Raw genomic sequence first — 23,838 nt, 5'->3', positions numbered from 1 at the left:
AATGGTAGAGGGATAATATAGTTGGCACACAGTAGTATGTGAACAAGACTACCTTCCTTTTGAGAGCCACTTCACACTCACACTTAATGTAAGTTTAGAAACAGATCTTCATCAAGTGTTTGCCATGTTGCAGCAGATTTACTGTAGATTATTTTATTTAATCTTTATGCTTTCCCTGAGAAAAGAGCACTCTTTCTGTCCTTATTTCACATGTGGTATGAATGGTACTCGGTGTGAGAGGCGACTTTAAATTACAATACTGTTACGAAGTAAAATTGGCTTCATTTATCCATCCATTGAGTAGTTTTGTGTTAATGCCTGAGACATGAAGCACACAGTTCTGGATTCTGGTAATCAAACCTAAGCTAAAAAACAGCTAAGACCCTGTCCCCACAGAGTTCACTCTCTAGTAAGAGGAAAACAAACCTCAAAATGTAAACAAATCAACAGGATAATTTCAGAGTAAGTACTGAGAGCCCACTAACCAGGACACCCAAGGACCTTAGATAAGAATCATGGTGAGGAGAACCAGGAAAATATCTGCCAAGTCAGGTATGGGAGCATGAGAGCTAGATATGTGCCAAGCATCCTAGGCCTAGGGAGAAGCTGGGTGTGTCGAGGAGAGAAGGACCCTGCAGGGAGGGCGGTGACCAAAGGACAAGAGGTAGAAAGCGGGACGGAGAGAGGCATGGAAGGATTTGAAGCTGAAGAGTAAGGCGATGGAAATAACCGCTAAAGGAAATATTCAGGACTGGCATGGGGAGAAAAGGCAAAGGAGACAGAGCGATTCGTATGAACAGCAGAGATGGAGTCCAGAAGAAAGCTGCCGTGGACCGGAGCAGGCTGGAGTGGATGAAAGTGGCAGTCAATGAACAATGTGTCTGTGAGTTGCAGAGGAGAGGCGGTGAATAGGGGGTCAAGAAAGCTGACAATAGCAGCGACATTGTGTGCAGTGACAAGCTAGGGAGTCATGATCGATGTGAGATTATCTTCCTGAGAGAATGGCAGGAGGGTTCCCGCAGAGACAGGAAAAGTCAAAGTTCAAAGTCTTGCCACTTAGGGACTCTAAATATATACTCCTCTACCCTGTGGTATGCCTATACCAACCTTGGTACGGGGAACTTATGTTTCAAAAGTTTGGAATGAGGGGCCTAACCAATGGCTAGGCTATTTATATCTTCTTTTGAAGGTAGAGCCTGTTGCCACAGAATGTCGCTCTTACTCCAAATGGATTAAAAAGGAGTTTATTCTGAGCTAAATGTATGTGATGATAGCCAAGAAACAGAGACTGAGATGGCTCCAAATAGCCTGCCCCTCTTTGAAAGAGGTTACGTGAACTTTTCTAGTACAGAACAAAAGAAAACCATGAATTAGCACATTTACCAGAAGCACTGGTGTGAACATCTTGTAGATGGGTTATAGCAGGACAGGGAAATCACTGCTTTAGCTTTGAGTGCTGTCTAGAGACATTCTTAGCTAAGGGGTCGGTTAAGGATACATTCCATGAGGTTTGCCTTATAATCCACAAAGATGCTATGTCAGACACAAGAGTTGGTAAGACATGCTTATTAAATCGACTAAGGATGCTTATGATAATTTTTACTTTTGTTCTACAGAATTCCATCTCCCTATGATCACAAAGGTCAAGTCAATCGGTATGAAGGATTTTCAGCACAGATGGGGCTCCTTCAGAGAATTTCAGTTCCCAGTCAAACATTTATTCCAGCTTTAAGGACTTGGGTCTAGCTTTTCTCATTTTATTTTTTAAATTTATTTTATTAAAAATCAATTCTTTTCTCATACAATATATCCTGATTATAGTTCCCCCACACATGCTTCTCCAAGTTCCCCCTCACCTCCCCACCCCTCTGGACCGACTTCCTTTCTGTCTCATTACAAAAGAACAGGCTCCTGAGAAATAATAACCAGACAATGACAATCCTGAGAAATAACAACAAGACAATGACAAAATAAAAGATAAAACAAAAACTCTCATATAGAAGCTGGACAAGGCAACCCAACAGGAGGAAAAGAGTCCCAAGAGCAGATACAAGAGTCAGAGACCCATTCATTCTCACAGTCAGGAGTCCTATGAATACACTAAGCTAATATCTATAATATGCACAGAGGACCTGGTGTAGACCCAAGTAGGCCCTGTGCTTGCTGCTTCCGTCTCTGTGAGCACATATGAGCCTTGTTTAGTTGATTCCGAGAGCGGTGAACTCCTAATGTCCTCTATCCCTCTGACTCTTACACACTTGACTGCTCCTCTTCCACAAGATTCCGTGAGTGCTGAGTGGGTGGGGTTTGATGGAAACCTCCAGTTTATTCTGTGTCTTGACATAAGGTGCACCTGTGGGTCTCTGCATCAGTTCCTATTTTCTTACATCTATGCATCTCTGGTGATTACCAGATAAGGCACTGATATATAAGTAAAGCAGAATATCATTAGGAATCATTGTATTAATTTTTTGAGACCAGTCATGTTTGGTTTTACCTCATCATGTCTCTGGGCTATGTAGACTCCGGTTCTTGGTTATCCAAGCAGTGTTGGGTATGGATTTCTTCTCATGGAGTGGAAATCATAAAGCAATGTCATGATTTCTCAACGAATTGTGTGGATGCTGTCTTCAGCAATAGGACCCCATTGTCAGTTTGAAGCAACCTTTATCTTGGCATCAGCTTGGCTTTTTAATTTCCATGCAATCCCCTTGCCCAACAACTCAACAGAATGTAACCCAGTTCCTCTACTAAAAGCCTTGTCTGGCTACACGAGATGGCCAGTTCAGACTCCGTATCCCCCATTCCTAGGAGTCCTCACGAGGATCCTCTCATAGATTCCATGAAGTTTCTACTACGCTGGATTTCCACACCATCCCTCAAATGTCTTCTAATTCCATCTCATCCCCATAGCTGATCCCTTCTACTCCTGTCCCCACTTTCCCCCAGTCTACCTATAAAATTTATTTTATCTCTTTCTCCAAGAGAGATTCATGAAACTCCTTTAAACCTCTCCTCTTTCCCTAACTCTCTGGGCCTGTGGATTATATATAGTTTGGTTATCATTTATTTAACAGCTAATATCCACTTATAAGTGAATACAAACCATATCTGTCATGCTGTGTCTGGGTTGCCTCATTCAGGATAACTTTTTCACTAATTCCATTCATTTGCATGCAAATTTTATGATCTCATTTTTTTCTTAACAGCTGAATAATACGCCATAGTGTAAATGCTCCACATTTTGTTTATCCATTCTTCCCAGTTTCTGGCTATTATATATAAAGCTGCTATGAACATGTTTGAGCAAGTGTGCTTGTGGTAGGTAGGATGGAGCATCCTTTAGGTATATGCCCAAAAGTGGTTTAGCTTGTTCTTGAAGTAGATTGATTCTCAATTTTCTGAGAAATGGGGAACCCCCACATTGATTTCCAAAGAGGGTGTACAAGTTTGCGCTCCCAGCAGCAATGGAGGAGTGTTCCCCTTGCTATATATCCTTACCTGCATAAGCTATTGCTTGTGTTATTGATCTTAGCTATTCTGAGAAAGTAGTTTTGGTTTGCATTAACCTTATGGCTAAAGACGTTGAACATTTCTTTAAGTGTTTCTCAGCTATTTTGTGGGGCCCGACAGATGTGAGTCCATTCCACTTTCACTAAAGGTCAGAGAGTCTGAGCTTATTTTTACTCTTTCAGAGTTGTTAATAACAGGTGTGGCTACAAACAAGAGCTCCTGACCTAGAGTGTGGTTAATTAGTATTTTGGGTATAGAGGTGGATCCGCTCCACCTGGACCAAAGGTCAGAGAATTCCAGTCTATTCCTTATATCTTGTTAATGAAGTCTATTGCCTCCTCCCTTCCTTCTACAGTGAGGTATATAAGCATGTGGAAAATAAATGCAGGCAGTTCAGTATTCAATGAATTTCCCTCTTGGTGTTGTTCTATGTTTCTGCTTTTTATTTCTCTCATATTTCTGTTCCTTTTGCTTAATAATTCTAATTTTCACGCTTCTACCCTGAAATATTCCAATTTTGTCAAGGCTGGTCCCTGATACCATTTGAAAGTCCTCTATTGAGAATTCTCTGTTTAGTTCTGTACCCGATTTTTAAATTGGATTATTTGGTTTTTTAATATTTAATTTCTTGAGTTCTTTATATATTTTGTATATCAGTCCTCTATGGGATATGGAGCTGGTAAACATCTTTTCCCATTCTGTAGGCTGCCATTTTGTCCTTTTGAGGGTGTCCTTTGTTTACAAAAGGTTTACAGTTTCATGAGGTCCCATTTATTAATTGTTGATCTTAGTGTCTGCACTATCAGTGTTCTGATCAGGAAGTTGTCTCCTGTGCTAATGTGTTCAGGTTATTCTCTACTTTCTCTTCTATCAAATTCAGTATATCTGGCTTTATGTTGAGGTCTTTGATCCACTTGGAGATGAGCTTTATGCAGGGTGATAAATATGGATATATTTGCAGTCTTCTACATGCAGATACCCACTTTCATTGGCACCATTTGTTGAAGATGTTGTCTTTTTTTCAGTATGTATTTCTGGTTTCTTCATCAAAAATCAGGTGCCCGTATGTGTTTGGATTTATGTCTGTGTTCTCACTTCCATTCTACTGATCAACTTGTCTTTTTTTTATGCCAATACCTTGCGATTTTTATTACTATAGCTCTCTAATACAACTTGAAATCAGAGATGAGGGTACCTCCAGCAGTTCTTTTGTTATTCAGGATTAATTTAGCTATCCTGGGTCTTTGTTTTCCCACATGAAGTTGAGAATCTCCCTTTTAAGGTTTATAAAGAATTGTGTTGGAATTTTGATAGGGATTTCATTCAATACGTAGATTGCTTTTGGTAGGATGGCCACTAAGCTAATCTTACTGATCCATGAGCATGGGAAATCTTTCCATCTTCTGATATCTTCTTTAATTTTTTTCTTCAGATTCTTAAAGTTTTTATCATAAAAGTCTTTCACTTGCCGGGCGGTGGTGGCGCACGCCTTTAATCCCAGCACTCGGGAGGCAGAGGCAGGCGGATCTCTGTGAGTTCGAGGCCAGCCTGGTCTACAAGAGCTAGTTCCAGGACAGGAACCAAAAGCTACAGAGAAACCCTGTCTCGAAAAATCAAAAAAAAAAAAGTCTTTCACTTGCTTAACTGGAGCTACCCCAAGATATTTTATATTATTTGAGGCTATTGTCAACCGGGTTGTTTCCCTGATTTCTTTTTCAGTTCATTTATTATTTGTATATAGGCTTCTGGTTTTTTAAAATTGATTTTGTATCCTGTTACTTTGCTAAAAAAAAAATGCGTATCGGCTATAGGAGTTCCCTCATGGAATTTTTAGGTTCACTTATGTATAGTCTGCAACTCATCCGCCCAGGCCCTTCTAGCTTTTAGACTCTCCATTGAGAAGTCAGGTGTAATTCTCATTGGTCTGACTTTATTATTACTTGGTCTTTTTCCCTTGCAGCTTTTAGTATTCTTTTCTTGTTCTTTATGTTTAGTGTTTTTATTATTATGTGGTGAGAGGAAATTTTTTTCTTATTTAATCAATAAGGTGTTCTGTAAGCTTCAAATACTTTGGTGGTCATCTTCTTATTTAGGTTACAAAAATTTTCTTATATGTTTTGTTTATAATATTTTCTGTACCGTAGACCTGGGTTTCTTCTCCTTACCCTATTCCTATTATTCTTAAGTTTGGTCTTTTCATAGTGTACCAGATATCCTGGGTACTTTTGTCAGTAATTTTTTAGATTTAACATTTTCTTTGACTGATATAGCCATCTATTCTATTGTATCTTCAACACCATAAATTCTCTCTTCCATCTCTTGTATTCTGTTGATGAAGCCTGCCTCTGTAGTTCCTATACAAATTCCTAAATATTTTATTTCCAGAATTCCCCCAGTTTGTGTATTCTTTATTGCTTCTATTTCCACTTTCAGGTATTGAACAGTTTTATTGTTTCCTTCAACTATATTTTCTTGGCTTTCTTTGAGGGATTTATTAATTTCCTCCAATTGTTTGTGCTTTCCTGTATTTCTTTTAAATTTAAGGGATTTACTCATTTCCTCTTTAAGGACTCTACAATCTTCATATAGTTGGTTTGAAGGTTATTTTATTGTACTTCAGCTATGTTGATATATTCGGATCTTGCTGTGATAAGATAACTGGTCTCTGGTGAAGACATATTGTCCTGGCTGTTATTGTTCATGTTCTTATGCTGGTGTCTAGGCACCTGGGTTTGGAGTGATTGTAGGTCTACGTACTGATTTCTGGGTTGGTCTTTGTTGGGTGGGTGTCTTTTATTTCTTTGTTTCTATTTTCTCTCTGGATTTTCAGAGTGTGATGGCTGTGTGCAGGCCTGCCCACCTGCTATATTCACAGGGAATGCCTACTGGTGTTGGTGGCTGGGATTCAAGGACAAGTAGAGGGGAGAGAGGTTAGGAGGAGATGGTCTGTGGGACCACAGGAGATGTGGGCAGGGGCAGAAGGGAAAGGAAGGCTGCAGGTCATGATCTGAGGGATTGGATATAGGAGAACAGAGAGAGAGGAGAGCTGATGGGTCCGTCCTTGGTATTTATTTTGTTCTTCACACTTGACAAGAGCACTGAAACTACTCAGTAAAGAAACTTAGGGCTGGGGACATAGCTCAGCCTGCAGAGTGCTTGCCTAGTATGAAGGAAGCCCTGAGTTTAATCTTTGGTACCATATAGAACAGGGCATGCTGGTATATAAGTTCAAGGTCATTCTCAGCTACACAGTCAGTTGAAGGCTATGTTGAGAATCTGTCTCTCTCAAACACCTACAAAATCTAACCTAATTTGATTGTATTTTTTTAAAAAGATGATTCATCAAGTTAAAAACCACGAGATTTAATGCTAAGAGGGACTAGTCTGTTCTGCTGGATCTATGACAGCAGAGTGTTGTTAGCACTCAAAATAACCCCTCTCTTGGTTGCTCTTTCTCTCTAAGCAAGTTTAGAGTTGCTATTTAAATGCCCTACACTTTCTAAATGCCTGAAGCACTCTAGCAATTTCATGAAATGAAGAGTCTCCAGTTTCAAACACCCTAGAGGGAGGACTGGCCCTCCCCAAAAAGTGATCCACCTGTTTGTTAGGACCCTGTGACTGTGGATAATTTCATGTTATACTCACAGACTCTCATTCAGTTGTGTCATTATGAGTTCATGACATTTGAGATGGTTCCAGAAATTCTGGTTTGTAAGAAATAGGTATTTACTCCCAACCCTCTGTATGCCCTTACAAGTATAAGCTTGACTTTCTGTGGTTCTCTTGGCCTCACACTTTTTTGAAGTGACTGTCTTTAAAGATGGAGTTCTGGATAAGGCAGTCTTACCCTACATCTGGCACCAGCCTGCTTAGCCCTGACACCACCTTTTTACTTCCTTCTATAGATCCAAAAAGGAGTATGTCCAAGAAGAGGAACTGTCAGGAAAGGACAAGTTAGAGGAGTTGGCTGACCAAATGATTGATTAAAGGGGGAGGGCAGAAAACAGGTGGGGCCATCATCCTCTCCACTACTGGTAGTGGCTAATTTTTTACAGGGCAAAAGTCATTGTCTTAAAAAATAATTGGGAGGTGGGGAAGTGAAGGCAACACCGTCTATCAGTCAAGGCTAGTGTTCCTTCCAAAACAGGCTTCTCCAGTTCCGCCTCTAAGAATCTAGATCTGATAGTGAACATTAAGGGCAGACTTCCTCCTGCCTGTGCTTCTGACTCATAACAGGTCTTTCTTCTTGTTGAGGTGACTTTATTACTCACAGGAGTAAGCCACACCTGCCAAACTTGAAAACTGGCTTCCCTGGGGATCCTCCCAGAAAAGAGAGTACATATTCCACAGCGCGTTATGAAATTTACTCCGCCTTTTATTAGGTTTGTACTTTTGCTCTACATAAGCGATGCCGGTTGTATTGTGTATAGCATGCTGTGATGGGACTGCCTTCTGCTCTTCTTGTCACACCTACATCAGAAGTCACTACATTTTCATTCAGAGTTACATGGCTAAGGCACACAGCAGATTGGGTCTTTTTTATGCTGCTTTCTTCCTGCCTTCCTGCCTTCCTTCCTTTCTTCCTGCCTTTCTTCCTGCCTTCCTTCCTTCCTGCCTTCCTTCCTTCCTTTCTTCCTGCCTTTCTTCCTGCCTTCCTTCCTGCCTTCCTGCCTTCCTTCCTGCCTTCCTGCCTTCCTGCCTTCCTGCCTTCCTTCCTTCCTTTCTTCCTGCCTTCCTGCCTTGCTTCCTTCCTTCCTTCCTTCCTTCCTTCCTTCCTTCCTTCCTGCCTTCCTTCCTTCCTTTCTTCCTGCCTTCCTGCCTTGCTTCCTTCCTTCCTTTCTTTCCTTCCTTCCTTTCTTTCCTTCCTTCCTTTCTTCCTGCCTTCCTTCCTTTCTTTTCTTTTCTCGTGCAAACTTCAGTTTACAGAAATGCACTCTTCTATGAAGCCTCATAGGAAGAAAAGTAACTTGGATGTTCCACACTAATACGATTCCTTAAGTCAGGCAAATGGAGCAGACACCTCCTGGTACCTCCTATCTGTGCTGAAAACATTACCAGACCATTGGCCCTTCCCCGGGCTTCCCACAGCTCTCTGCACCTTTCCTTTTCCATTCTTAGCCAGACTCATATGGAAAGTGCTGCTACCTTTGCCATCTGCATTCTCCACCCTGCTGGTATTGCCTCCTTCCTTATTTCATTGAACCACACACACCTCTCTCATTTACCTATCTCCCACAATACAGAAATAAAACAAAAGGCCTAGGCTAAGCTGTTCCATCGGTCTCCACCCACAGCTTCCTCTTCTCTGTTGCCTTCACTGAGAACGGAACCTGTTTCCACTTATAGAGTTCTGGTGGGCCTGCGAAGCACACAATGAATGCCTCAGGGCCATCTTTACCCTTGGCGACCCTTCTCACTGAAAGGTTCTCTATCTTTGCATCCCAAGGGATGTTTCTCATTGATTTTCCACCTCTTTCCTTTGCTCCTCATCCTTTTCCTCTCCACATCCACTTGGAGGTAAATCTCACCGGCATCTGAGTGTTCCAGCTGCTCACCTCCAGCTCCATGGTGTTTAGCAACTGTACTAACTCACTGGCCTGTTCCAATCTGACGACTTGACTTTCTGAATCACTCAAGGTAGACCAGATGTCTAGCAGAGGCATGGTTTCTTCTTCACCCTGTTGCCTGTCATTTCGCTCTGCTGTTCACCTGAACACACACCCATACTTGGATTACCACTCATCCATCTTTGCTACACAATTATATGTTAGAACTTGGATCCTAAGTTTCCTTCTGAGCTTTTATTCTACATTTAGCTATCTCCCAAATATTTCTGTTTGATTTTCCTCTTATCATCTCAAATTCTCACCCTTGTAATATGCAACACCTTTAAGCTTTACTAGCATATATTAATTATTCATGGTAATATGAATATTTTATGTACATATGTTATATATTTTGATCATATTTACCACAATTACCTCTTCATGTACCCTTCCCAATACTTCTTCTGATCCTCTTCCTCTTTCCAACTTCTGTGTGTGTGTGTGTGCGCGTGTGCGTGTGTGTGTGTGTGTGTCTGTGTGTGCATGTGTGTGTGTGTGTGTGTGTGTGCATATGCATGTGATGAGACTTGCTTATATCACCGCAGGTCGTGGGTTATTTACAATAGCATGGACATCAGTGGGTACCCCACTAAAAGATACATTGCACCCTACCCAACAAAGGTGCAGCCGCTAAGCTCCTCCCTCAAATGAACTGTTAATTACCTGGCACCCTTTCCCACTCACAAATTATGATTAGTGGCACTACCACTCACTGAGTGTTGTTTCTTCTTCCCATTCTATCTACTAATGCCCCCTCTCATTTAAAATTTGCCACAGTGTTTTGCTTTGTTGCCCATACTGGTCCCCAATTCTTGACCTCGGGGGTCCTCCTGCTTGAACCTCCCAAGCATCTGGAGTTATATTACATGCCAGTGCTCCCCACTGCCACGTTCTCCTCATTCTTCAACATTCTTCTTTTTTCTTTTCCTTTCTGTTTCTATGGTCACCACCTTGTTTTCTATGCTTCATCTGCCATTGTATTCGTCTTCATAAAACCCTGCTCACAAACATGTATTACCTATATTGATCAAACTTCTAATCACACAGTTTGATGGCTGGGAGTGGCAGAATACTTGTCTAGCATATGCCAGGCCCTGAGTTCAAATCTGACTACTGGGGAAAAAAAAAACAAATGAGAAAGAAAAGAGGGAAATGTATTGCTACACACCCAAATGTCAAGGATAAGTGCCTGTAGGAGTAATGACATCTAGACAAGCAATTCTGGCAAATATCAGCCTCCTTTCATTTTCAGATAGGTTCCTCCTAAGCCAGCACTTGTACCAGGCACAGTAGAAATGAGGCATTGTTCAAGGCAGCACTGTGTCAGCTGCCCAGCAGAATTCCCAGTACTGCTGATTTACAAGACCCAAATCATGGGAGTAACCAAGGAGTCAGAAGGGTGCTCCCAAATTACACAGAGTAAGGAAAGGAAAGCATAGTTGCCAGAGAACATAAGGGTGCCATTCCAGAATAGAGCATCTATTCTGGGTAGGCAAAGCAACAGATGTCCAAAGCACTCTCCTGTGACTGTGATAGAATTAAATTCCCTCAGTCTGACACTCCAGCCTTCCACCCGAGGTAGCCTAAAGTTTCCTTTCTTACTCAACATAAACCCTTTGTCGGATTCACTCTTAACTATGTTCTGGTTCTTCATTTCTTCAGGGTCTTCCCACCCTCTGTAGCTTTGCTAATGTCACTGCCTATATCATTTCTCAATTTTAGTTCCCATCCTTCAAACTCAAGAGTAGTCCACCTCACCACTCTGACTGTAAGGAGTCCAGGCTTCATTCCATAGACCAGACAGATGGAGTGGACAGGGGCTACCATCAGATTGTAGACATGAAGTTTGAAAAAGGCAAAAAATGTATTGACATTACTATTTATAATGAGGAAGATAATTTAAAACTAATTATAAATTTTGAAAAGCTGAAATATCATAAACATTATAAAATCAAAAATAGTGTTTTTTAATAATTAACTGCCTGGACTCCCCCATAACATAGTATGTGCCTGCTGTATGCTTTAATCTTCATTTCTATGTGCTGTCTATTCTTTAATCCATTCATTTGTAAGACATTCTTTAATGTTTTCTCTTAATTGAGAAATAACTCAGTATTTTATTTTCTTGGTTTTTAATCAGTGGTTCATTTCAAAATTTGTTTCATATTCAAAATTTATATTTGGTGATATTTACATAAATATTTATGATGTCATATTCAGAGAAATATCTAAATGAAGTTGTTGCTTTTTGTTTTGCTTTTTAAATAATAACCTATAGGGTTTAGGAAACTTTTAACAAGGCTATTCTCTGGCTCCTCCTATTGTGGAACATGTTGCTTCTGTTTATCCCACCTAGTGAAGATAAGACCATTACCACAATCTGTAACCAAATTTGAAACAAGGCTTATTAAATACTGGCTGATGGATGCTGGCCAGGTCCATACCTGGGATTCCCAGAGTATGACTACAAATTACATTAGTCTGGGGCTTATAAGGGCAAAGCCCACAAAGCTATGCACTTCCCACCTTCATCCAATGGGGGCAAATATACATAGTGACCTACTTCCCGACTAAACACGACCCGCCTGTGTGTGACCAATCACATCCTGCACAGTCAGAGCAACCAAGCTTATGGACAGAAGCTAAAAACACGGCTTGTTATCTTACGTGAGCAACAGCCCCCAGCATTCCAGGAAGTTACCTGTCCTTGGGCAAGTGGGGCTTACAGGTGAGAGGCGTGTTGTTTTATAGAGCTCTAGGGCACGGTAATTTAAACATAAAACATAACTTTAGCCCTCAGACTTCTCAGCCTATTGCCTGCGTACTTGGTGCTGTAGGACACACAGCCAAGGTAAGACTTCTAGCCCTGTTCTCTTTTAACTGAAGAATAGCAGGTAGATCAGCGTAGAGGTGGGCAAGAACCTTGATAAGAGCCAGCCAGCTGTAAACTGTGTAAACTCTTCTAGGTAAATCTTACTACAGCTGTTTACAGCTCAGCTGGATCTTAGCCTGAGTTCAGAGCACTGATGCCTGCTCCAAGACATGGAGGGGAGTGTTCCAAAGCGAAAGTAAGAGAAAAAAATATGGATAAAATATTTGATGTTGAAAATTCATAAAAACACATTACTGTGTTGGCTTATAAAATGTGAATGATTTTGAAATGGATCAAAATGTGTGTGTGTGTGTGTGAGAGAGAGAGAGAGAGAGAGAGAGAGAGAGAGAGAGAGAGAGAGAGAGGATAAGACATTGAATATTTTATCTCGTACAACTTATATGATTCTGTAAGGCCTGGCACTTTTTATGTCTCTGGGAGACAGTCACGGCTTCGTATATAATATGGTAACATAAAAGACTGCCTTTATAAGCTGTATTAGCTTGTGGAATACAGATTTATTCTTGATCTGTGGGTACTACTCTTCCTCTGTTGTAGCTGAATGCATAAAAGGGATGGGGGAGGGGACACGAGTCAGATAATCCCAAGCTAACTCTAAAAGATTCCAATATTATTCTTTATTGAAAGGTGAAAACTCATCGAACAGGAACAGGAAGTCCAACCTCAACGTGTGAAGCACGTTGGGAACATGATGGGAATGAGAGAGAGAGAGAGAGAGAGAGAGAGAGAGAGAGAGAGAGAGAGCGCTGGGCAGGCTGGCAGTTTTCTCTGGGTACCCAAAAGGTCATGCCCCAAGCTAGTCCAGTCTCTTAAAGGTCATTGGCTGAAGGAGATTCCCCATCACTCTGTACTACTTGTAACTTTTTAAAAATTTTTTTAATGATTTATTTATCTTTATGTGCATTGGTGTGAAGGTGTCAGATCCCCTGGAACTGGATTTTCAGACAGTTGTGAGCTGTCATGTGGGTGCTGGAAATTGAACCCCGGTCCTCTGGAAGAGCAGTCAGTGCTCTTAACCGCTGAGCCATTTCTCCAGCCCTACTTGTTACTTTTTATTGGTTGTGTTATTAATTAATAAGTTGAATAAAATATTTGATATATGTTTATTTGTATGAGCATCATGATTTTACCTCTAAAAACATGTGTGTGTGTGTATGTCTGTCTGCCCTTTGATTTAAAGTTAGAGCACTTGGTTCAGTCCCAAGAGTCACAAAACATATCAGGCTGGTTTTTACCCTTTAAGAGGACAAATGCAAAATTCGCCCCATCTTCCCTTCTTGAGCAGGACTGTCTGCAGGTACCAGCATCTGCTGCTAAGTTCTAGAACCACTGAGACCAGTTCCATTAGTGCACCCTAGTGTAGAGAAGTGCAAGGCCAAGGAGACTGGACAGAATTTCAAGCTAGTGTTGGAAGGGTCTGAGTTACAGTGGCTCATCCTAAATGACAAGGTGCAAAGCTCAAATGTCCATTTACTAAATCATGTCCCCCAAATAGATGCTTTCCCGTACTAGATCTCAGGAGAGAATGACAGCTGCCATTAGTAGCCCTATTACTAATCAGCCAGGGGCCTCTTTCTTTCCCTTTCCTTTAGCTGAGCTAAGTTACAATGACCACAAGAGAAACATTACATGTAAAACTTAAGATAGAGCTGCATTTTGTGGCCTTCGGCTAGAGGTAAAACTCAGCTTCCAGGAGCCAGTCTTCTTATGGAAATAGTCCTTCTTTCCTGGAAGCAACTCCAACTGTAATAGTAATAACAACAACAAAGTAACATTTTTAAAAGCATGATTCAGGATAGTCTGGAGCTTTGAAAAAATGAAGTCCTCTATCTTTAATCCTTTAGGACTCTTTTGAATGACTTTAAGGACCAACATTTATAGTTAATACAAAGCTGGAAAAGGCAGTTTTACCAGGAGCCAAAAGATTTCCTTCAGTTGATTAAATGAAGCTGAAAGGGGGAAAAATACAAAAGTTGAACACTGGAGTTGAGCCAAAGTCCTCCAAAATTCTACTGAATGTAAGACAGGAAACTAGTATTTCCTGTTACTATGTGTCAATCATTATGTCCCTACTGATATGTGCCAAATCTTATTGTAGTGACTGTAAAGGATGCAAAGGGGTTAATTATCACTAAAGCACCTAGTGGCCTTTTTAAAAATAAGGATCAGAAATGGCATACACACTTTGATATTATATAATAGGCACTCAATAAATCTTGGTTCCTATTGGCTTATAATGAATGCTTTGGAGTTTTGTAATGTAACAGGTTTTATAAATATATAAAACCCCAGGTCAGAGCTTTGGTACAGAGGGAGGAAGGGCAGCAAGGCAGCTTACTGGCTAAAGGAGCTTGCTGCCAAGCCTAATAATCTTACTGGTAATCTTAATGCCATCCTCAGAAACCACATGGTGAAAGAAAAGAACCAACTTCCCCCGGTTGTCTTCTGACCTTCACACATGCAGGGACATGCACAAAACACACACAGAGAGAAAGTGAAAAGGGAGGTATAAATAAATTAAAATGTTGAATTCCAAGAAGTATGGGGATGCTTGAAGAAACCTATAATCTTTAATATTTAGTAATTCTTTTATCTTGATGTAAAATGGAGATACAGATAATAGTCTCGCCGGGCGGTGGTGGCTCACGCCTTTAATCCCAGCACTCGGGAGGCAGAGGCAGGCGGATCTCTGTGAGTTCGAGACCAGCCTGGTCTACAAAGCTAGTTCCAGGACAGGCTCCAAAACCACAGAGAAACCCTGTCTTGAAAAACCAAAAAAAAAAAAAACACAAAAAAACAGATAATAGTCTCTACTTAATTGTAGGGAAAAAATGAGTTCACTTTTTATGGCCCTAAATAAGAGACAAAAACTTTCTCTTTCTAAACTCATTTTTAAATAAGGTAATTGTTTTTTAGTTTTTATTTTTTGTTTATTATATGGTGTGTGTATTCATGTGCCATGGCATGTGTGTGGGGAGCAGAGGAAAGCTTTCCTGGGAGTTGTATTAGTCTGGGTTCTCTAGAAGAACAGGAGACTTGGAGTGGATCTCTCTACATAGGACGAGTATAGTAATGGGCGGTGGTGGCGCACGCCTTTAATCCCAGCACTCGGAAGCCAGAGGCAGGCAGATCTCTGTGAGTTCAAGGACAGACAGTCTGATCTACAGTGTGAGTTCCAGGAAAGAAAGAAAGAGTATGTCTTACAAGCTTTTGGTCCAGTTAACCCAACAATGGCTGCCCACTAATAGAAGGTTCAAGAATCCGGTAGTCGTTCAGTCCATGAAGGTAGATGTCTCAACTGGTCTTCAGTATACTTCAGAATCCCAAAGAAGTAGGTTTTAATGGCAGGGAAGGAATCGACCCAGAGCAAAGAGAGCACAAGCTTCCTTTTTCCATGTCCTTTGCAAAGGCTACCAGCAGAAGGTGTGGGCCAGACTGAAAGTGGATCTTCCCACCCCAAAGATCTGGATTAGAGGGAGGTCTTTCTAGTTCAAATGCTTTAATTAAGAAAAAGCCCCTCACAGGTGTGCCCAGCCACTTGGTTTTTAGTTAATTTCAGATGTGATCGAGTTGACAACCAGGAATATCCATCACAGGAGTCAGCTTTCCACCACGGGGCTTCGGATATGGCCTTAAGTACCCATACCCACTGAGCCAGCTCACCCACCCTCATCAAACTGTGGATCTTCATGGCGACGAAAAGCTTGGCAACAGTTAAAAAACTTCTGACTGATCAATGATCAAAACTAATTCAAAACAAATGCAATGAATCTGAGGCATTTTTAGCAGATCTTGCCCGTGTTGCATCTCAGTTCCACTGCAGATTTGATCCTGAACACATGTATTCTCCCCTATTTGAAGCATCAGGCTAAGTCATGCCAATGTAGCCTTCCAACTACCTCAGCTGGGTTTTAAACTATTAAATGTTGGGATGTAGACTGTCTCTTACTATCCAGGCAACGTTATCAGCTCCTGTAGAAAAATAAGAGCTTAACCCTAGAAAAGAGCTAGACTTTCATATTTCCTAATTTTATTCTTCAGTGTATCAGATTGGTTTGTCTCTGCATTATATTATGCTAGAATCATTTTTTAAACTTCCATTTTAGTTGCTGACTTAAATTTCATTTTAAAAAATATCAAATAATTTTGGGTTAGGATGAGGAGAGAATTTCCGTGGCTCTCGATTAGAACTTAAGATTTGGCCTTTCTGTGTAGCTAGTATGACAGCACACATCAACAAGTGTAGTTTTAAAGGTCCGAAGACTATGGAGGGGATGAGGTTAAGAGTGAGTGCTTACTCAGGGGACGTGAGTTCACTTCCTAGCTCCCATGTCAGGTGGCTGCTCACAACTCCCTATAAGTTCAGCTCCAGAGAAACTGACACCCTCTTCTACTCTCCATGGGCACCTGCACACCCATGCACACAGACCCACAGACATATGCACGCATACACATAACAGACAAATATTAAATAAATATTAAATAAAATCTTTTAATAAATTAACATGGAAATCAGGGTGTGGTGGTAAGTGTCTGTCATTGCCAAAACCAGAAATCAGGAGGCTAAAGCAGAAGATTTTAGGTTTGAACCCATCCTTGGTTACACAGTGAGGCTGTGTCTGAAAATACCAAAAAAGAAAAAAGAAAAGAAAAGAAAACAAAAACGAAAAAATGGACAGAGGGTGATTAGTAAAGAGGAACACTATCCAACATTTTAAAGAAAGTCTACTGCATACCTAGAAATTCAGACACTAATACATCCTCCTTCTTAAATTTATTTAAAATAATTCTGAGAAATAACATTATTTCTTAGCACAAGGTGGGACTGAGAATCTGGGCTTCTAGCTCCTACAGGAAATTCCAAAGCAGAAGCTTGGTGTAGACACTGTGTGTGGAGAACCCATATCCCCATATCCATATCCACAGAATGGTGGCAACAGCTCACTCTAACCAGGAGGTTAAGTGTCCAGTAAGTGTCGGGGTCCGGTGCTAATGCAGACCCTCAAATTATTTCTCTCAACTGGACCCCAACATAAGCTGTTTCTCTCTGGATCAGCGTGGAGACACAGGAATAAAGACACAACTCACATGGCTTTATCAGGAGGGAGATTCTCAGTGATCTCTCATGAAATCCTGAGTTCACACCCTGAAGAATTCCTTTGTTTATTCTCCAAATATTCTTAATACCATAACTTAACTGACGGTGAAATACATTAGCATTCTGTCTCCTAGGTAACCAGGTGAATGGCCTTTTGTCATGTCCACAACTACCTGTCTGCTCTGTATGCTATTACAAAGAAAGAATAAAAACATCCTGACCTTTTGTTAGGTTAGCGACAGCCTGCCTGGCAGGATATGTGACCCATCTTAAGTGTGGCCTATGGCTTGATGGCTTGGCTGCCATGCCATAGAGAAATATGGGCCTACAGGTAAGATTTAAAACAAGCAGTGTAGAAAGTGTAGAGATGAACCTACTCACGGGTTTTTGTTTTCTTTCGTTTGTTTTTGAGGAAAAGATAAATGTAAAAAAGCATGCAGAGAGATAAGACCTTGATAGCAGGCAGGCTTGAACCCTCCTGATTACTCAGCCAATGAGGAAGCGGAGAAAGGACCTGTGTCCAGAACGACAAAGGTTGTTCTTTGCACAGCTCACAACAAACTGCCTCACTCTCGCTGTTCTGAGGCCCTCGTGCTCTGATCGTGACATGAAGATCTCTGCTCTGCAGAGTATGACCTTTGGTCTTCCCGCGTGCTGGGATTGCACACATGCACTGCCCTGTCGAGCAGGGTTGCTAAGGCAGTGCTTTCACATGAAAGACGGGGATTGTGATGGAAAGTGTTAGCTGACCCTGAATGAGATCGCCTCTTTCTTAGAACAATTTTTATTCAAAAGAAAAAGAAATCTGTGTTTGCTTTGGTAGCATGCCTACTAAGATTGGAACGATACAAAGATGATTAGGATGGCCCCTGCGCAAAAAGGACATGCAAATTCATGAACTATTTCACTTTTTTCTAAAATATATAAAGAACTTTTTAAAAACTGGACATCAAGAAAACAAATAAAAAATTAGGTGCAGATCTAATTCTCTAAAGAGAAAACACAAAATTAGGTGCAGAGCATTCTCTAAAGAGAAAACACAAATAGCTGAGAAGCACTCAAAGAGATGTTCAACATTCTTAGCCATCAGGAAAAAGCAAATCAAAACTACTTTGAGATTTCACCTTTCATCTCTGTGAGTCATCTCTCCAACCCCAGAACTTCTATTTTTATCTGGATAGTATTTCTCAGCCTTTCTTAAAGATTGTTATGACCATGTGCCTGAATTCTGGCCAAGAAATCATGGAACCCTTACATGGAAGTATAGAATACATTAACAGCTTCTCCCATAGGTGGTCATTATTGGTCTCTAATTATCAGCCATGGTCTCTAGCTGTGACTTCGACCATTATTGACTGGAAACTTTGCCCTTTCCTTCCTACAGCTTACCTGCCTTTCCTGTGGGAGTGAGGAGTATCTGCTCCTCCGAGCACCTGCTGATGGGGATCCCAGATACACCAAGAAGCCACGATTCTATTGAGCATCACTGGAGCTGACTAGGTTCATAGCCTGCCCTTGCTAACTGGTCACCCCTCTGTAAAACTCGCTGTGGGACTGGAATCCAGCTCAGAACCTCAGCAAGCTTGAGGAACCTCACTGTCTCCTGGCTGGCCTTCTTTCCAGGGTCTCAATGTGGTATGCCTTTCTTCAAAAACACATCTCTGTTTTGTAGTCCCTAAAATACTCCCAACTAGGAATTGTACACTCTGTCTCTTCAAATCAAATCACCCTTGGCTACTGACCCCCACATAAGACAGTCTGAATTTGGTCATATGCCGCCTCGTCAATCCTCAAGCTGTTACACCTTCCGAACAGTAAGACGCTCCATTACACTCCCCTACAGAGTAACAGGAGTATGCTGTTGTCAGTAGAGCCATTCACATTTAGTCACATATCTGTCTTGGCTCAAAATATCTGCGTTCCTAGTAAAGTCATTCTGTGATAGAAAGAAAAAGAAGTAGGGACAGAAAGCCTTTTTTTTTTTTTTGAAAATTAGAATTCACCCTAGGAGTCCAGTTTAAGAGCACTAAGTTCTTATATGCACTGAAGCAAGTAAATTTGTTTTCGATTGATCATATAGACATAAAGGGGCTATACAACATCAACTAATTTCATTAGTGACAATGAAGAGCAGGCTTTAAATGTGACTTCCCAGGGATGGATCACAAGGAAAGCTAGTCCAGCGAAGAGGGAAGTAGGAGAGCTTGCTACAATTTCATGCTCCACGATCGAGTGTGGAAATCCAATGGATGGAGAAGTAAATTATTCTTTGCAAGTTTGCTACTGGAATTAAAGACACATGAGTAATCTGGAATTCGTAAGAGCAAAGGGTGCAAGTGCATTTGGGCTATTCATGCCGTCTCTGGCCAACCCTTCTAGGACTCTGCAAAAGAGAAGGAAGGGAAACATGAAATTGCCTAGGAACACATGAGTGTCTTGTGGGTGTTAAGGTAAAATCATTATTAATTCTGGAACCAGATAGAGAAGAGTAAGCAGCAGGGGGGAAAGGCTAGATTCTTTTGTGCTGATCCAACACGCACCCTGCCCTACAGGAAGACCTGCTCTACCTTATTCTTCCGTAGAGTTAGACACTGATGCTTTCTGCCTTTTAAACTTGGGGTGTGCCTCGAGTACAGCAAGCAGGTAATGGTTTTCACTTGTCTGTCTCCCAGCAAAGTTTCATAGAGTCAGGGCCTAAGTGCAGTGTCTAGCATGGGGCCTGCCAATGTGCTTTGAATGAATAAAGTAATTAATTTTATTCCATAAATGAGTACAAGTGAAGTCTAAATTTCCCAGAGAATGACACAGAAAGAAGCTGGTTATGGCGAAGCTAAAACCCACTTCGTTTGATCTTTTCTGCAAGACAAAAATATAGCAGGTCGAATCATCTCTCTGTGATTTTTAGAAGCATGTTATTTTAGGAATATGATTCACGGGGGGGATAAAGACCACATTCGTGTAAAATGTCTGTCAGTGTTGTAAAGTTCTCTGGTATTTTGACTATTCCTTCTTTCTACTTGAAATCTGTATCTTGAAATCAATTCATATTATTTAGGGTTCTCCAGAGAGCAACTAGTGGAATGCATGAATCATCTTTCTATCACCTATTATTTATTATCTATCCAACCATTATCTATCATTTGTATATCTTCCTGTCATCTACTATCTGTCTATCTATCATTTAGCCAAAGAAATTATTATAAGGGATTGGCTTATGTAATTTTTGAGACTGGTAAGTCCAAGTCTACAGTATGAACCAGCCAGCAGAGAGCAAGGTGATACCATAAATTCCTAAGGCAGTCTACCGGAGAACTTCCTCCTCCTGTTGCGAGGTCTTTCCCTTCCATTGTCTTCTATGCAAGTCTCACACTTATTGGACATGCTTATCCAAACTGTACAGTGCATTAAAATGTTGATCTTGTCTAAAAACACCATTGAAGCAGCACTCAGATTCCCATTTGACCATTAAATACAAAAGGAACTGTGCCAGCATTCTTGTGGCAAGGTCTCTATAGGCCATTTATTGTCTATCACTCTGCTTGGCAGTGTCTGAAGGAAACAACGAAGATGGATAGTACTTGGGCAATAGGAAGCTCTCATTTTAAGCACGTGACTGGTGTATTCTATTTTCATGTGCCTCAAAACTTCCACTTCCAATGTGAGATTAGAAATGACGTCAGAATAACCAACAGCCAAATTTTTAGTAATACTTTTGATGTATAGTACACCGGGGAAAACTATACATGGAGCTGGGCATGGTGTTGCATTCCTGTAATTTTAGCATTCAGAAGCAGAGGAAGGAAGATTGACAGGGGTTTGAGCTACACAGTGAGACCCTGTCTTTAAATAAAAGATCCCAAAATATTATAAGGTCTTGCTATTCCTCTTGGTGGCCCACCAGAACTGGATGCTAAGACCTACTGATGAAGACAACACACCTTGCTTTTTAAGATGCAAAGAAATTAAGCTGGAACTGAGCTGGGAGCTGCTTCCTTGCTGGTTAGCTTTCACAGTGGTGGAAGGTGCTGTGCAGGCTGCTGGGGTAGAAAAGGAATCAATGGTCTTACCAAGCAAGTTGTGAGCCTTGTTAGCTCTATTACCAACCTGTACCATCTTGTCTAGATGTGCCCACTGGTACAATAGATCCTAACTCTTAAGAGTGTAACCAACTATGAGCTGCACGACTCTTTGATTGGATTTGAGACCTATTCCACGAGGGGGAGAATTTGTGGCTGGCACTCAGTCAAAACCTCACGGCTGAGGTGCACTTAGGTCCCAAGAGTTGTTTAGCTAAATTGACATAGCGTCAAACGACTTTCTAAATATTTATGCTTATGTACATGGGCAATACTCCTGCTAGAGTTAATCGGAGAAGCTTCTCTTTGCAATGAACAGTGGCGAACGCAATGTGTCTACATGACCATTTAATGTACTGAGAATAAGTGTTGTGTACTCAACTCCAAACAGGACATTAATCCCATCCCCTGTAAATTTTAGGCATCACTGCAGAAGCGAGAAATGACGTGGGAGCTGAAGATAAGAGAAGGGCAGTGAATCGCTATTGTGCTGGCTAATTTCAGCCAAGCTGATACAAACTAGAGTCACTTGGGCCCACAGAACGGAACTGAGAAAATGCCTCCATCCGATTGGCCAGTAGGCATATGTGGGTGGCGTTTTCCGGATTGTTAATTGATGTGGGAGGGCTCAGTCCACTGTCGGTGCCATTCCTGGGAAGGTGGACCCAGAACCTACAGGAAAGGTAGTTGAACACAAGCCTAAGAGAAATCCAGGAAGCAGATTTGCTCCGTGTTTTCTACTTCTGCTCCTGTTTGAGTTCCGACCCTGACTTCTCGGAATGACCAGCCGTGATCAAGACATGTGTGCCAAATAAAGCCTTTCCTCTCCAAGTTGTTTTTGGGCAGGGCTTTATCCCAGAAATAGGACGAAAGCTAGAACAGCTATCTGCTGGAGATGCGACTGCCATTGTAGTCACGGTTCCACAGCAGCTGTGGCTGTCTGCAAAGGGCCCGCTAAGACTGCATACCTCGAGCATGATGGAGCCCTAACCCTTCTCTCACTGCTGAACCACGGGCTAATGATGGCTTCTGGAGGAGGGCAAGTCATTGTCTTCTGTCGTGGACCCACAACGCTGGGCTCCAGTGGTTGGTTTTAAACCTGATGGTCCTAGTTAAATGCAATAGGCCTCAAAATAAAAGGAAAAGATGGGGAGATGGGACTGGAATGTGAGGGGAAATAGGGACAGGAAGGAGATCAGAATGGGGAGGAGACTCAACAGTGTTCTATACATACATATGAAATTGTCAAGGAACGCAGTAAATAAAGGTTGTTTTTGAGGAGAACTTACCATTAAAAATTAAAAAAAAAAGAACGTAGATTAAAGGAATACCTCTGAAGAAGCGGGGGTCGGGGGAGAATAAGTTTTCCGTTTGAATGTCAAGATAAAAATCAACACTGAGATAGATACTCAAAGGGATTTTAAAGAAAGGAAAACGGCCTGCCATTGACGGATATTACAAACAGGAAGCATGGTAAAGAGATATGGCCGACCACAAAAATATAAATCCGGGGGGGGGGGGGGGAGGTGGAGAAAGAAACTCAAGGCCCTGCTAATTGGTACACTGAAGACAATGAAGAAATGTGGGTTTTCCAGCTCTGGTTTGTTTGGAGATGTTTGGCACTGTCACACGGTGGAACTCCACAGAAGATTCCGCACATGTTCTCCTATGCCTAGGCCTATGCTCTTCAGGACACTATCGGGAAGCCTGACTGCTTGTGGGGTTTTTACTCAGTGACAACGAGAGAAAGAGTTTAATGATGCCCCCCCCACTCCTGACATTTTCATTTAAAATAATGATCTCTGCTTCTGATTTAATATGTAATTTTGCTAAGAAGTTTACTAAATTGGACATGGTTTCACAGTCTCAAGTCTGAACAGAACTCTGACACAGTGATTTCTCCCATCTTCTTCACATATTCTATAAATATCAAATTCGCTGGTAAATTCCAAAGTCGCTCTTACTAGTGAGCAGGTTGCCTCTTAAAGCCCATTTCAGCTGCAGGATGTAAATATGTGGGATGCATAGGAATGGTGCCCAGAAACCAGCTGCGTCCTCAGGGGCACTCTGCCTTCACTTGCCTCATCCTTCTTGAACTATGGCACAGCAAGCAGTTCCCAGCAAACAGCAGGTGCTCAATAAATGTGTTAAAAGCATGGCTATGCTCATAAAAACATGGCGGTCTTCCACAGGAAAGAAGCAGGCGCTCACCACCTTGACCGTGTCTCCATGGTTACTAAAGCAAGTGGACCTTTCAGTGACTGGCTCTAAGGAGAGCAGAACGTCCACGATTTGGACATTTCTTAAAAAGACGCTTCCCAGGTTCCCAAAGGTGAGGACCGTGTAATAAGGACGGAAGAGTCTTCCTTAGTCACCAGGCATGCACGTCGTGGATATAATACACATATAGGTAAAACATTAATGCACATGAAATGTAGGAAATACTAAAAAATTAATAGGACATTATTTAAAAATGAAGTGAGATAAATATGAAATATGTACACATTACTTGTCCACATTTTCTCCTGTTGGTGAAAGCATACACATACACATACGTAGGGAATCATCAAAAACTCTCAGCTTTTCTGTGATTTGGTTTTGTTCTTGTTGCTTTGTCTTGTTTTGAAGGTACCAGAACTTGCACCCTGTGAC

General features: G+C 41.4%; 1 non-coding gene across 1 annotated transcript; it reads left to right on the top strand.

Moving 5' to 3' along the window:
* Positions 1–17,921: 17,921 nt before the first annotated feature.
* LOC142836676 (U6 spliceosomal RNA) lies at positions 17,922–18,024 on the top strand. Its single transcript, XR_012908143.1, has one exon. It is a non-coding gene; the product is annotated as a U6 spliceosomal RNA (small nuclear RNA).
* Positions 18,025–23,838: the final 5,814 nt, after the last annotated feature.

The sequence above is a fragment of the Microtus pennsylvanicus genome, chromosome 16, assembly GCF_037038515.1.
Source record: "Microtus pennsylvanicus isolate mMicPen1 chromosome 16, mMicPen1.hap1, whole genome shotgun sequence".
Taxonomy (NCBI): Eukaryota; Metazoa; Chordata; class Mammalia; order Rodentia; family Cricetidae; genus Microtus; species Microtus pennsylvanicus.
This window is presented reverse-complemented; position numbering and strand designations above follow the sequence as displayed.